This window comes from Salvelinus fontinalis, chromosome 28, assembly GCF_029448725.1.
Source record: "Salvelinus fontinalis isolate EN_2023a chromosome 28, ASM2944872v1, whole genome shotgun sequence".
In the NCBI taxonomy this organism is placed as follows: Eukaryota; Metazoa; Chordata; class Actinopteri; order Salmoniformes; family Salmonidae; genus Salvelinus; species Salvelinus fontinalis.
The window spans coordinates 39015793-39032021 of NC_074692.1; the positions used below are offsets into that span (position 1 = coordinate 39015793).

The 16229-nt window shown below is 46.1% G+C and overlaps 1 protein-coding gene across 2 annotated transcripts in view; it reads left to right on the forward strand.

The window, feature by feature from the left end:
- LOC129826691 (ATP-binding cassette sub-family A member 2-like) overlaps positions 1–16229 on the forward strand; it is a 149265-nt gene that overhangs the window by 33514 nt on the left and 99522 nt on the right. The window lies entirely within an intron of this gene.

A 16229-nucleotide genomic window follows, 5' to 3' on the forward strand; every position in this document is an offset into this window, starting at 1 on the left:
TCATCATCACCATCATCAGTTTGGTCATCTTCATCATTAAGTGAAAATATCAATATGTTCACATCCACACTACAGAATGTAAACTGTAGGCCTGTTTCTCTTTCTATTTATTTCCATCTCTGTTCATGTGTTCCCTCCCTCCCTCCCTCCCTCCCTCCCTCCCTCCCTCCCTCCCTCCCTCACCTCTGCTCACGCACTCCCTCTGCTCTCTCCCTCCCTCTGCTCTCTCTCTCCCTCCTCTCTCTCTCCCTCCATCCTCTCTTTCCTCTCGTTCTCTCCCTCCCTCCTCTCTCTCCCTGCCTCCTCTCTCTCCCTCCTTCCCTCCCTTTGCTCTCTCCCTCCCTCTGCTCGCTCCAACCCTCCCTCCATTCACTCTCTTCCTCCCTTCTCTCTCTCTCCCTCCCGCCGCTCTCTCCCTTCCTTTGCTCTCTCCCTTTCTCTGCTCTCTCTCTCTCCCTGCCTCCTCTCCCTCCCCCTCTTTCTCTACTTCCCTCCCTCTGCTCTCTCTCCCTCCTCTCTCTTTCCCTCCATCCTCTCTTTCCTCTCTCTCCCTCCCTCTCCCTCCTTCCTCTCTCTCCCTGCCTCCTCTCTCTCTCTCCTTCCCTCCCTTTACTCTCTCCCTCCCTCTGCTCGTTCCCTCCCTCATTTCACTCTCTCCCGTCTCTCTCTCCCTCTCGCCCTCCCTCCGCTCTCTCCCTCCCTCTGCTCTCTCTCTCCCTGCCTCCCTCCCTCCCTCCCTCCCTCTCCTTTCTCTCTCCCTCCCTCCATTTGCTCTCTCCCTCCCTCCCTCTGCTCGCTCCCTCCCCTCTCTCTCTCCCTCCCTCCATCCCTTTGTTCTCTCCTTCCCTCCCTCTGCACTCTCTCTCCCTCCCTCCTCTCTCTCTCCCTCCTCTCTCTCCCTGCCTCCTCTCTCTCTCTCTCTCCCTCCCCCTCCCTCCCAGCTCTCTCTCCCCCCTCCCTCTGCTCCCTCCCTCCCTCCTCTCTCTCTCCTTCCCTCCTCTCTTTCCTTTCTCTCTCCCCGTGCTCGCTCCCTCCCTCCTTTCTCTCCCTCTCTCCGCTCTCTCCCTCCCTCCCGCCGCTCTCTCCTATCCTCTGCTCTCTCCCTTCCTCTGCTCTCTCCCTCCATCTGTTCTCTCTTGCTCCCTGCCTCCCCTCCCTCTCCCTCCGTTTGTTCTCCCCCTCCCTCCTCTCTCGCCCCCTCTCTCCTCTCTCCCTCTCTCTCCGTCTCTCTCTCCCTCCCTCCCTCTGCTCCCTCCCTCCCTCACCTCTGCTCACTCCCTCCCTCTGCTCTCTCCCTTCTTCTGCTCTCTCCTTCCCTTTTATTTCTCCTCTCTCCCTCCCTCCTCTCTCTCCCTCCCTTCTCTCCTCTCTCCTCTACCCTCCCTCCCTCCTCTCCTCTCCTCTCCCTCCCTCCCTCCCTCCTCTCTCTCCCTGCCTCCTCTCTCGCTCCCTCCTTCCCTCCCTCTGTTCCCTCCCTTCTCTCTCCCCCCCTCTCTCTCCCTCTCCCGCTCTCTCCCTCCCTCCCGCCGCTCTCTCCTATCCTCTGCTCTCTCCCTTCCTACGCTCTCTCCCTCTCTCCCTCCCTCTGCTCTCTCTTGCTCTCTGCTCTCTCTCTCTCTCTCTCTCTCTCTCTCTCTCTCACTCACTCTCTCTCTTTCTCTCTCTCCCCCTGCTCTCTCCCACCCTCCTCTCTCTCCCCCTCTGCTCTCTCCATCCTTCCTCTCCCTCCCTCCTCTCTCTCCCTCCCTCCCTCCTCTCACTCCCTCCCTCCCTCTGCTTTCTCCCTCCCTCTTCTCTCTCCCTCGCTCTGTTCCCTCAGCTGTAATCAGGGTGTATTACTTTTTAATTTAATGGAATGAGATTTGCTCTATCTCCCTCCCTCCCTCCCTCCCTCCCTCCCTCCCTCCTCTCCATCCTTCCTCTCTCTCAAACCCTCTGCTCTCTCCCTCCCTCCTCTCTCTCCCTGCCTCCTCTCTCCCTCTCTCCCTCCCTCTCTCTGCTCTCTCCCTCCTTCTGCTCTCTCTCTCTCTCTCTCTCTCTCTCTCTCTCTCTCTCCTCTCTCTTTCTCTCTCTCCCCCTGCTTTCTCCCACCCTCCTCTCTCTCTCTCCCCCTCCCCTCTCTCTCTCTCTCTCTCCCTCTCCCTCTCCCTCTCTCTCTCTCTCTCTCTCTCTCTCTCTCCCCCTGCTCTCTCCCACCCTCCTCTCTCTCCCTCTCTCTGCTCTCTCCATCCTTCATTTCCCTCCCTCCTCTCTCTCCCTCCCTCCTCTCACTCCCTCTCTCTGCTCTCTCCCTACTTCTGCTCTCTCTCTTTTCTCTCTCCCCCTGCCTTCTCCCACCCTCCTCTCTCTCTCCCCTCCCCCTCCCTCTCTCTCTCTCTCCCTCTCCTCTCTCTCTCTCCTCTCTCTCTCTCTCTCTCTCTCTCTCCTCTCTCTCTCTCTCTCTCTCCTCTCTCTCTCTCTCTCTCTCTCTCCCCCTGCTCTCACCCACCCTCATCTCTCTCCCTCCCTCTGCTCTCTCCATCCTTCATTTCCCTCCCTCCTCTCACTCCCTCTCTCCTCTCACTCCCTCCCTCTGCTTTCTCCCTCCCTCTTCTCTCTCCCTCGCTCTGTTCCCTCAGCTGTAATCAGGGTGTTACTGTATAATTTAATGGAATGAGAATTGCTTCCCGTCTCTAGCTAATTTGGTCGTCATGTTTAAATCATACCATATTTACAGCTGCTATGGTAGCCAGGATACAATGTTATTTTTGCTCAAATCATTCCAATTTACCTGCATTGACATGTTTAATTTTCACAATTGATATATAAAACAATTATAATGTGAATGGCAACCGTCATCCAGGCCTGTATCCCAATTGGCACCCTATTCCCTAAATGATGCATCCCTATGGGCCTTGGTCAAAGGAAGTGCAAGGAATAGGTTGCCATTTGGGACGCAGTCCAGGTTCATCTGCAGGTGCATTGTCTTACGTCAGGCTGTTAGAATGACGCCACCGGTCAGAAGACAATGCTGCAGCTGGCTTCCCCTGCTCTAGGTCGTTCTGAAAGGCAGCTATTTATCCCCGAGAGGGGTTTCTGGCCTACATGTTGCCTGTCTGTTAGATGGATACGACTTTGGGTGACTGTAGAAGGCTAGTTTCTTTGTTCTATGTGTCTGCTGTGTGCAACCGTGTCTCTTCTTATGATAGATGGCCCAGCCAGCAGAACATCTTGTTCCCTGTCTGTCTGGTAGAAGGAAGTGGAGAGGAGCTTGTTTGCCAATCTAATGTCTTGTCTCTCTTATGGGGAGTGGAGTGAGATAAAGGGCTGAAGAGGAGAGGAGAGTGGAGGAAAGGAGAGGAGTTGATTTAGGCTGACGCTGCAGTGCAGTAGAGTAACTACTCATCTCTCTCTCAAATATTACAGAACCTGTGGAGCCGATTGTTCATTTCTACAATGTGTAACACAAGGTATTCTTGATACAGTATTCATATCAGTGCTTTAGCCAATTAATCAATAGGGGAGTTCTGCTTCTGGCAGATCCTGGCTACTAGGCTTACACAGCCCAACACAGATCCTGGCTACTAAGCTTACACAGCCCAACACAGATCCTGGATACTAGGCTTACACAGCCCAACACAGATCCTGGATACTAGGCTTACACAGCCAAAAACACAGATCCTGGCTACTAGGCTTACACAGCCCAACACAGATCCTGGATACTAGGCTTACACAGCCCAACACAGATCCTGTCTACTAGGCTTACACAGCCCAACACAGATCCTGGCTACTAGGCTTACACAGCCCAACACAGATCCTGGCTACTAGGCTTACACAGCCCAACACAGATCCTGGCTACTAGGCTTACACAGCCCAACACAGATCCTGGCTACTAGGCTTACACAGCCCAACACAGATCCTGGCTACTAGGCTTACACAGCCCAACACAGATCCTGGCTACTAGGCTTACACAGCCCAACACAGATCCTGGCTACTAGGCTTACACAGCCCAACACAGATCCTGGCTACTAGGCTTACACAGCCCAACACAGATCCTGGCTACTAGGCTTACACAGCCCAACACAGATCCTGGTACTAGGCTTACACGGCCCAACACAGATCCTGGATACTAGGCTTACACAGCCCAACACAGATCCTGGCTACTAGGCTTACACAGCCCAAACATAGGCCCCTCAGTCTCTTTTCCAACACAATGGCTGCTTCTCAAATGACACCCCACTCCCTTTATAGTGCATTACTTTTGACCGTAGCCCATAGGACTCTTGTGTAAAGTAGTGCACTATATTTGGAGTAGTGTGCCATTTGAAATGCACTGATGAACATATTCCACGTTGCCCTTTGAGCTGCAGCAGTGCTGTTTGATAAGCCATGTTGGCCTTTTAGTTGTTGATCTTGCAGTCTTGTGTAAGCAGTGGGGAGTAGGTCCGTGTTCACGGTGTACAACGTGATGCTTATGCAGGTCCTCTTCAAGTTGTTCCCTCTTCTCCTCTGTGCTGCTGTTGAAGAGGAGTGCTCCGGTCCGGCACTTAGATGAAGGCTGCAACCATTTCCACCTGTGCCAAATGCAGAGGGAGGGAAGGTTGGAGGGAGGGATGGATGGAGGGAGTCAAGGAGGGAGGGAGAGAGGGAGAGAGAGTGAGAGGGAGGGAGGCATCGAAGGAGGGAGAGGTGGCGGGAGGGAGGGATGGAAGGAGGGGTGAAGAGAGACGGACAGCATGTTAATGATTGATACTGTCACCTTGGATCCCGATTAATCATTTAAACTACCTTGTGTATGTGTGTGTCTGTGCATATCTGCGTGAGTGTCTGCGAGAAAGACGTGTGTGTGTATGACCATACCGGGGTGAATGTGAGGACAGTAGAGTGAGTGTCGAAGTACATCTTCTAATATTTGTGCCCAGACAGCTTTTTGGTCTGCTTTGGCGTACATTATACAACGCTGATTAGTTCATTATTTAGTGTATGTATGCTTGAGGACATTTTATTGTGTTGAGGGGGGTATTATTTCCTGGAGGAAGAGGATAACTGAAGGAGAGTGAGAGTGAGATACACAAAGAGAGACGTAGCAAGGTAGAGAGAGGTAGAGAGAGACGTAAAGAGGTAGGTAGAGAGAGAGAGAGAGAGCGCAAGAGAGAGAGAGAGACATAGAGAGAGAGAGCGAGAGAGCAAGAGAGAGAGAGAGAGACGTAGAGCGAGAGAGAGAGAGAGAGAGAGAGCGAGAGAGAGAGAGAAAGAGAGAGACAGAGAGATCAAAAGAGAGAGAGAGAAAGAGAGAGAGAGAGAGAGAGACAGAGAGAGAGACAAAGAGAGCGACATAGTGACAGAGTGCGAGACGGAGGGAGGGAGGGATAAATATGAGAGAAAGCAGATAGCCATGCATGAGATAGAGCATTGATTCTGAAGGAGTGTTTGAAAATCACACCAAAGCCAGGAAAACTCCACTGGTAAAGCCAATAGAGCTTAAGGTTAGGGAGAACAGAGAACACAGCGAGATAGAAGAGAGAGTGAGATAATTAGGGAGGGATTAACATTGGTCCAGACTCAGAATGCTTAATATTCATTAGGTACCAAAAGGAAGAAAACGAGCCAAAATGGGGAGGGACCTACCTGAATTTGTCCAATAAGAATTGCTTGTTTTCATTTTTCTTTTCAAAACGTTTTGCTATGGTGTACACTAATGAATTTGACCTACTTGTGCCCAACATTGCAGGAGTCTTTCCCAGATGTTATACAGTAGCATTTAGCCTTCTGCCTGCCTGTGTCTACAAGGGCCCAGGTCAGAAGTAGTGCACTATATAGGGAATAGGGCTCTGGTCTAAAGTAGTGCACTATTAGGGAATAGGGCTCTGGTCTAAAGTAGTGCACTATATAGGGAATAGGGCTCTGGTCTAAAGTAGTGCACTATATAGGGAATAGGGCTCTGGTCCAAAGTAGTGCACTATATAGGGAATAGGGCTCTGGTATAAAGTCATGCACTATAATAGGGAATAGGGCTCTGGTCTAAAGTAGTGCACTATATATATATATTCCTTCCTTCCTTCCTTTCTTCCTTTCTTCTTTCCTGCCTGCCTGCCTTTCTGCCTTCCTGTCTTCGTGTTCTGTAGCAGCGGGGCTGCAGCTGTAATCAGCATGATTCATCTAGACTGGGTTCACTAAGCTGTTCCCTCAATGACAAACTATTGTTTGTGTTCTAGTAGGACCTGAAAACAAATTGATTCTGCTTCTCTCTCCTTCTCTCTTTCTCTCTCTCGCTATCACTCTATATATCTCTAGTTCTCTTTTTCTCTTCTTCTTAATAGTTGTCTCATCAGGCTCTAACCAGGCTCTAACCAGGCTCTAACCAGGCTCTAACCAGGCTCTAACCAGGCTCTAACCAGGCTCTAACCAGGCCCTAACCAGGTCAATAAAAAAAAGACACTAAGACTGTTAAGGCTAAGATGAGAAAGCTCAACTACAGGACAGGTGTGGCAGGTGGACAGGTGTGTGCGTGGCTGGTGGACAGGTGTTATTCACCAGGCTGTGTAATTAGGATGTAGGATGTGCCTAACAGGCGTTCAGTGCACACACTTCATGTTATTGGCCCTCTACACAGGATATGCCACGTTCACAGGTGATTTCTGGAAGGAAGGAGTATAGGACTGCGTCCCAAATGGCACCCTATTCCCTACATAGTGCACTACCTTTGACCAGAGCCCCATTGGCCCTGGGCAAATGTAGTGAAAGGGAATAGGGTGTTGTTTGGAACACAACCTGGTCCTTGTTGTCCTGGCTCACACCTGTCATCCCAGGCTTATAGGACCACCTGCCACTTCAGCATGAATTAGTGATAGGGGGATGGGGAGAATGGAGGGATGGGGGCCCTTGTTTAACCCCATTCTACACCTCCTTTCTTCACTCTCATCTGTCCCCACCTGTTACTTAGTCTTTATCCTCTTATCTTTCCTTTTCTCTCTCTTTATCTTTCACTTCAAACTACCTTCACAGTTCTACTCCTGTGACGTAGCTGTACATCTCACTTCCAGTCACTAATCCCAAATAAATGTGTTCAATGATTAATGAAATTGTAGACGGACTTCCACCATTCCCTGGTTTCCACCCAAATGGCACCCTATACCTTATATAGTGCATTACTTTACTAGGCAAGTCAGTTAGGAACAAATTCTTATTTATAATGATGGCCTAGGGACAGGGAATATATAGGGTTAACAGCCTTGTTCAGGGGCACAATGACAGATTCTTACCTTGTCAGTTTGGGGATTTGATCCAGCAACCTTTCGGGTTGCTAGTTCAACGTCCTAACCACTAGGCTACCTGCTGCCCTAAAGAAATGTACTAAAGTAGTAACATATATAGGGAATAGGGTGCCATTACTAAAGTAGTACACTATATAGGGAATAAGGTGCTATTTGGGACACAACCCTGTGCCATTGTGGTTCAGGTAGGCCAGACTCTAATGTGTTTACCTAACAAAATAAAACAGAGCGTTGCAGCTGCCTCATCGCTGTATGATTACACTGCCACAGCACAGCTACTGTGCAACACCCCTATGGAGATGTGTTGTAATTAAAGCCATTTGTAGCATGGCGATAAAAGTGTGGCAGTTGCAATAAGAGGCTTTCTGCACAACACTGTCGTTATGTAATATCTAAAGCCTCTGAGATGATGTCATAAAAACGCACCGTGATAAACACAAGGGGAATTTCTGGCTCTATCGCTGAGATATCTCTCTCTCTCTCTCTCTCTCTCTCTCTCTCTCTCTCTCTCTCTCTCTCTCTCTCTCTCTCTCTCTCTCTCTCTCTCTCTCGCTCTCCTCTCTCTCTCTCTCGCTCTCTCTCTCTCGCTCCTCTCTCTCTCTCGCTCTCTCTCTCTCGCTCTCTCTCTCTCGCTCTCTCTCTCTCGCTCTCTCTCTCTCGCTCTCTCTCTCTCGCTCTCTCTCTCTCGCTCTCTCTCTCTCTCTCTCTCTCGCTCTCTCTCGCTCTCTCGCTCTCTCTCTCTCGCTCTCTCTCTCTCGCTCTCTCTCTCTCTCTCTCTCTCTCTCTCTCTCTCTCTCTCTCTCTCTGTCTCTGTCTCTCTCTCTGTCTCTCACTTCAATTTATAGGGCATTATTGTCATGGGAAACATGTTTACATTACCAAAGCAAGTGAAAAAGATAATAAACAAAAGTGAAATAAACAATAAAAAATTAACAGTAAACATTACACTCATTTCAAATGTCATATTATGTGCAAATAGTTAAAGTATGAAAGGGAAAATAAATAAACATAAATATGGATTGTATTTACAGTGGTGTTTGTTCTTCACTGGTTGCCCTTTCCTTGTAGCAACACTTCACAAATATTGCTGCTGTGATGGCAAACTGTGGTATTTCACCCAATAGATATGGGAGTTTATCAAAATTGGGTTTGTTTTCAAATTCTTTGAGGGTCTGTGAAATCTTAGGGAAATATGTGTCTCGAATATGGTCATACATTTGGCAGGAGGTTAGGAAGTGCAGCTCAGTTTCCTCTTCATTTTGTGGACAGTGTGCACATAGCCTGTCTTGTCTAGAGAGCCAGGTCAGCCTACGGCGGCGTTTCTCAATAGCAAGGCTATGCTCACTAAGTCTGTACATAGTCAAAGATTTCCCTTAAGTTTATGTCAGTCACAGTGGTCAAATGAAATTATACCTGTTCCACTACAGCTCCGTCGATGAGAATGGGGGGGTGCTTGGTCCTCCTTTTCCTGTAGTCCACAATCATCTCCTTTGTCTTGATCATGTTGAGGGAGAGGTTGTTGTCCTGGCACCACACGTCCAAGTCTCTGACCTCCTCCCTATAGGCCGTCTCATCATTGTCAGTGATCAGGCCTACCACTGTTGTGTCATTGGCAAACTTGATGGTGGTGTTGGAGTCGTGCCTGGCTATGCAGTCATAAGTGAACAGGGAGTACAGGAGAGGACTGAGTATGCACCCCTGAGGAGCCCCCGTGCTGAGAATCAGCGTGGCAGATGTGTTGTTACCTACCCTTACTACCTGGGGGCGGCCCGTCAGGAAGTCTCGGATCCAGCTGCAGTGGGAGGTGTTTAGTCCAAGGGTCCTTAGCTTAGTGATGAGCTTTGAGGACACTATGGTGTTGAAAGCTGAGCTGTAGTCAATGAATAGCATTCTCACAAATCGGAGTGGGTCTAGGGTTTCTGGGATAACGGTGTTGATGTGAGCCATTACCAGCCTTTCAAAGCACTTCATGGCTACTGATGTGAGTGCTGCGGGTCAGTAGTCATTTAGGAAGGTTACCTTAGTGTTCTTGGGCACAGGGACTATCGTGGTCTGCTTGAAACATGTTGGTATTACAGACTCAGTTGGGGACAGGTTGAAAGTGTCAGTGAAGACACTTGCCAGTTGGTCAGCGCATGCTCGGAGTACATGTCCTGGTAATCCGTCTGGCCCAGTGGCCTTGTGAATGTTGACCTGTTTAAAGGTCTTACTCACAACGGCTACAGAGAGCATGACCACACAGTTGTCCGGAACAGCTGATGCTCTCATGCATGTTTCAGTGTTGCTTGCCTCGAAGCGCCGCCTCTGATTGAACGTTTTCATGTTCGCTTATGGCGGTATATAGCTCATTGAGTGCGCTCTTACTGCCAGCATCAGTTTGTTGTGGTAAACAGACAGCTACAAAGAATATAGATGAAAACTCTCTTGGTTAATAGTGTGGACTACAGCTTATCATGAGATACTCTATCTCAGGCGAGAAACACCTTGAGACTTCCTTAGATTTCATGCACCAGCTGTTGTTTACAAATATACATAGACTGCCACCCCTTGTCTTACCGGAGGCTGCTGTTCTATTCAGTTATTCTGCCACTGTGTACTCTCTGTTTAGGGCCAAATAGCATTCTAGTTTTCGTTTTTTTTGTTCATTCTTTCCAATGTGTCGAGTAATTATCTTTTTGTTGGGTCTAATTTTGTTGCTGTCCGGGGGCTCTGTGGGGTGTGTTTGTGAACAGAGCCCCAGGACCAGCTTGCTTTGGGGGCTCTTCTCCAGGTTCATCTCTCAAGGTGATGGCTTTGTTATGGAAGCTTTGGGAATCGCTTCCTTTTAGGTGGTTGTAGAATTTAACATCTCTTTTCTGGATTTTTATAGTTAGCGGTTATCGGCCTAATTCTGCTCTGCATATATTATTTGGTGTCTTACGTTGTATGAGGATATTTTTGCAGACTTCTGCATGCAGAGTATCAATTTGGTGTTTGTCCCATTTTATGAAATATTGGTTGGTGAGCAGATCCCAGACCTCAAAACCATGAAGGGAAATGGGCTCTATAACAGATTGGTATATTGCATTTTATGTTCCTTCTGATGGCATAGAAGGCCCTTCTTGCCTTTTGGATGTTACCTTTGGCGCTGATGCTTAGGCCGAGGTATATATCATTTTTTTTGTGCTCTAGGGCAATGGTGTCTCGATAAAATTTGTCGTGCTGACAATTGGACCTTTTTTGGTACACCATTATTTTTGTCTTACTGAGATTTACTGTCAGGGCCCAGATCTGACAGAATCTGTGCAGAAGATCTAGGTGCTGCTGTAGGCCCTCCTTGGTTGGGGACAGAAGCACCAGATCATCAGCAAACAGCAGACATTTGACATCAGATTTTAGTAGGGTGAAGCCGGGTGCTGCAAACTGTTTTAGTGCCCTCGCCAATTCGTTTATATGTATGTTGAAGAGGATGGGGCTTAAGCTGCATCCCTGTCTCACCCCACGGCCCTGTGGAAAGAAATTAGTGTGTTCTTTGCCAATCTAACATGGATTTTATAATGTCGTATGTTTTTCCCAAAACACCACTTTCCATCAATTTGAATAGCAGACCCTTATGCCAAATTGATTCAAAAGCTTTTTTGAAATCAACAAAGGATGAGAATACTTTGCCTTTGTTCTAGTTTGTTTGTAAATTAGTGTGTTTAGGGTGAAAACTTGGTCTGTCATACAGTAATCTGGTAAAAAAACAATTTGACATTTGCTCAGTACATTGTTTTCGCTGAGGAAATTTACGAGTGCTGTTAATGATAATGCAGAGGATTTCCCCAAGGTTGCTGTTGGCGCATATCCCACGGTAGTTATTGGGGTCAAATTTGTCTCCACTTTTGTGGATTGGGGTGATCAGTCCTTGGTTCCAAATATTGGGGAAGATGCCAAAGCTAAGGATACTGTTAAAGAGTTTAATTATAGCCAATTGGAATTTGTGGTCTGTATATTTTATCATTTCATTTAGGATACCATCAACACCACAAGCCTTTTTGGGTTGGAGGGTTTGTATTTTGTCCTGTAGTTCATTCAATGCATCTGGAAAATCCAGTGGGTTCTGGTAGTCTTTAACCTGTTAGGCGGGCTCTCCCGACGTCGGTACAAATATGACAACATCCAGCTCATGTGCAGGGCGCGAAATTCAAAAGCTATTTTTTAAAAATATTTAACTTTCACACATTAACAAGTCCAATACAGCATTTGAAAGATAAACATCTTGTCAATCCAGCCAACATGTCCGATTTTTTAAATGTTTTACAGAGAAAACACCACATATATTTATGTTAGCTCACCACCAAATACAAAAGTGGACAGACACGTATGATTATGATTATGATGTATGAATTATGATTCAAGTAGCATGCACAAGCCAACCTAAATAACCTAAAACCAACCTAAAGAACCTAGAAAAAACTACCTCAGATGACAGTCCTATAACATGTTACACAATATGTTTTGTTCATTAAATGTGCATATTTTAGCTATAAATCAGTTTTACATTACTGCTCCCATCATTGCTACAGCATAGCTACAGTCTGAAATCAGACGGGAGTAGCCAGAGAAAATACAGACACCAACGTCAACTACTAATTACACCTCATAAAACATTTCAGAAAAACATATGGTGGATAGCTAATGAAAGACAAATATCGTGTGAATAGAGCCAATATTTCCGATTTTTGAAGTGTTTTACAGCGAAAACACAATATATCGTTATATTAGCTTACAACATTAGCTAGCATACGGCAGCATTGATTCTAGTCAAGCGCTAGCATAGCACAGTTCGACAGATATATGAAAAAGCATCCCAAATTGGGTCCTTATCTTTGTTGATCTTCCATCAGAATGTTGTAACGGGGTCCATTGTCCAGTAAAGTCTTTAGTTGGGTTCCAGAACGAAATATTTCCCTCTTTGGTTAGCAAGCACAACGGCCGTGCGGCGCTAATCTGTCTTTCTTCAAAAAATTCTTCCGTCGCATGACATCTAAAGTCCAGAATAAATTGCAATAATATAATTAAAGTATATTGAAAAAACATACTTTAGGATGATTTTGTGACATGTATCAAATAATATCGTAGGCAGAGGTCATATTCACCTTTAACGAGCGGATTCCAGGAGCCGAGTCCAGATTCTGCCTCGCGCCCGGAAAAAAAATTAAACTGTGCAGGTCTCACAAGAAGATGTGGTATTCAGTCCATGGAAGAGATATTCGACTCCTTTCAACTCTCACTTCCGCATTACACCCAGATGAAGGCGTATGACGTGTTTCTACGGTCCTAAGTGTCATGACCTTGTATAGACAAGGTCTTAAAGAGACACATCGCATTTTGGAAATCTCAATTCGGCTGGGAAAATGGCTGTAAAAATAGTTCTGTTCCACTTAGAGAAATAATTCAAACGTTTTTAGAAACTATAGACTGTTATCTATCCAATAGTAGTAAATATATGCATATTGTAAAATCAAAAATTTCTTAAGAGGCCGTTTGAAAATGTGCACATATTTTCCAGTTTTTTCAATATTCACCCTGCAGCCTGAAGAAGTTAATAGTTGATTCTAAGATTTGTATTTGATCATGTATATGTTTTTGCTGTTCATTCTTTGATTTAGGGCTTAAAAGATTGGAGAAGTGGTTTATCCATGCATCTCCGTTTTAGATAGATACCTCTTTGTGTTGTTGTTTGTTTAGTGTTTTCCAATTTTCCCAGAAGTGGTTAGAATCTATGGATTCTTCACTTACATTGAGCTGATTTCTGACGTGCTTTTGCTTCTTTTTCCGTGGTGTATTTCTGTATTGTTTTAGTGATTCACCATAGTGAAGGCGTAGACTCAGGTTTTCTGGGTCTCTATGTTTTTGGTTGGATAGGTTTCTCAATTTCTTTCTTAGGTTTTTGCATTCTTTGTCAAACCATTTGTAATTGTTGTTAATTTTCTGTGATCTGATAGGGGTGTCAGTGAACCCCTATCTCTGAACGCTCTGAGAGACTCTGGGTTGAGGTCAGTGATAAAGTAGTCTACAGTACTACTGCCAAGAGATGAAATGTAGGTGTACCTACCATAGGAGTCCCCTCAAAGCCTACCATTGACTATGTACATACCCAGAGTGTGACAGAGCTGCAGGAGTTGTGACCCGTTTTTGTTGGTTATGTTGTTGTAGTTGTGACTAGGGGAGCATATGGGGAGGGAATGCTGTCACCTCCAGGTAGGTGTTTGTCCCCCTGTGTGCTGAGAGTGTCAGGTTCTTGTCCAGTTCTGATATTTAGGTTGCCACATACTAGCCTGATTGACTTCCCCCTCCAGGATGTGTAATGTCTGCTTCCAACTCACACTCCCAAACACTTAGATCCCCTGAACACAGCTCACTTTCCAGCTCACTCTCCAGATCCCAATCACCTGAATTCTAATCACCTGTTCACACACCTGTATATCATCATCCCACTCTGTTTAATTCAGGTCCTTGCACCCCATCACTGTGAGGTATTGTTTGTTTTGAGACACACTTCTTTCGGAGCTCTGTTTTTCCCCATCCTTTTCCCCACTCCTCCCGTGTTTGATAGTTTTTGCCTGCTTCACTCACAACGCTGTTTGCTTATTCCCTGCCTTGTACTGTTGCCCTTTTGGATCTACTGTGTATGACCTTCTGCCTGCCCCTGGACACAGCTACCTACCTCCTCCTATGGTCCTTTACAATAAACAACTGCTGCGCTCTGCGCTTGAAACCAGCTCTCTGTCTCCTATCGTGTTCATTACAGGATGAAGAAGCTGTCTTCATTAAAGTATGGGGATTCTAGTGGGGGGATATAGGTAGCACACAGGAGGACATTTTTCTCTGTTGAGATAATTTCCTTCTGAATATCTAGCCAAACCAGTGGGTCCATCTTCTCTCTCTCTCTCTCTCTCTCTCTCTCTCTCTCTCTCTCTCTCTCTCTCTCTCTCTCTCTCTCTCTCTCTCTCTCTCTCTCTCTCTCTCTCTCTCTCTCTCTCTCTCTCTCTATATTATCAGTAGCTCAAACAAAGACACTGCATGCTGAGTAGACTGTGTGAGTGTGTGTGTGGAGATTTTGCGGTTTGTGTCTACCAGTGGCGGTCGTGCCGTTTAAGATGAGGGAGGACATTTTTTCCTGAGCATGGCCTTATTTTTATTACAGCATATTGGATGACTGTCATTCATATTCCATTCACCCTGTTCAATGTAACAGCAATAGGTTTAGGCAGCTACATGATACTCAAATATCCCGTATACCCATCATGAGGTTGCTACAACCTAGCTTACAAATAAAAGTTTATAATGTAGGTGCAAAAGGTTGAGAGACTAATTGGAGTAATCAAGATGATGGACAGTGACATATTCAATACCACCTTGCACACTCTTGCCTGCATCGAGCTGATCTAGGAGGAAATCATTAGTTTCTATTGGACTAATTCAGGTAGGTCCCTCCCCGTTTGATTCCGTTTAAGAAAGGTTTTGCAACAGAGTCAGCGGAATGAATAAACCCCTGATCGTAACAGCAACATAAAGCATCTTCACTTCCTTCTCGCATCTAGGCGCTCTCCTCCTTTCACCTTTTCACCTTGCTTGTGTACTTCAGTGCACAACACAACAGATGTCTGTTACCAGGCGGAAAAACCTCTCCAAGCCAAGCCTTCATACCATAAATGCTAACTGCTACAAAGCCCACATTGTTGTCACCAAAATAGCATTATAGTCAATACACTAGAAGTAATGTGTTTGTAAACCCATAATCCAATCCAGTATTGATTGACTCATCCTTTAGCAGTTACCCTGGCGGGCCCCGGTGGCAAGACATTAATAAAACAGAAAGGTTACCTTGACTTGGAAGAGTTGCAGTGTTGGATAACCTTACAGGCTGACCACACCTCTCGCGTCGCGTGCGCGAGCGTTGCAAAATACATTTTGAAATCTGTGTTATTCAATTATTGCACCCACACTGCTCGCACGCGCCAATGAGCGTCTGCGTTGCCAAGGGCTAAAATAGAAATCAGTTCTATTTCTGACGCAGATCGCGCTGCAAGTCCTGCCACTCCCATCTCCACATTGGTTAATAGAAGCAGGTACACATGTACCATCTCCTCATTGGTTATAGAAGCAGGTACTCACGTGCCATCTCATTGGTTATACCCACATGCGTGACTGAAAGACGAACTAGGTCAGTGGCGGTAATGCACCTAATTTATGAAAGTTTGATAATCGCAATATAAAGTCAAGAGAAGAAAAAGCCTGGAAGGAGGAGAGATGACTAGAAACGATTCGGTTGACCGTTTTATGTGTGGATTAATTGTCAAAGTAGAGGATCTTGTGCATTTCAGGTAAACTCAATGTTTATATCCCAGGACAAATTAGCTAGCAAGTGCAAGCTAACTAGCTAAATTGCCATAAATGTTTAATGCTTTTCGACCTGTCCCCAAATTAATATAATTGGTTCAGAGTTTGTTTTGATATTTTAACCTGTGTGTCGTGTTCGCGTCTGGTGTGGGAGACAAAGTAAATGTATGCACGATGGCCCACGCGCGCAGCCTGTTTGGGTTCCGTGTTAGCCAGCCAGCTAACATAAATCACATTCCTCTTTATTTGATTCAAGTTGTTGAGTCGGCTAAATTAACTGCATAAGCTAAGTATATGAAATGTAAACTAAGAAGAAAAAAATATATAATGAAATATAGCTATCTCTCTCTCTCTCTCTCTCACTCTCTGCTGCTTCTCCTTCATTTTTGAAGAAATTAATTTGTTCAAAACTATTTTATTTCTCTCGCTTTGAACCAACCACTCACCACACTTTATGCACTGCAGTGTTAGCATGTGTGCGTGTATGCGTGTCTGTGTGCATGGGTGCGTGGGTGCGTGTACTTGTACGTGTGTGTGTGTGTGTGTGTGTGTGTGTGTGTGTGTGTGTGTGTGTGTGTGTGTGTGTGTGTGTGTGTGTGTGTGTGTGTG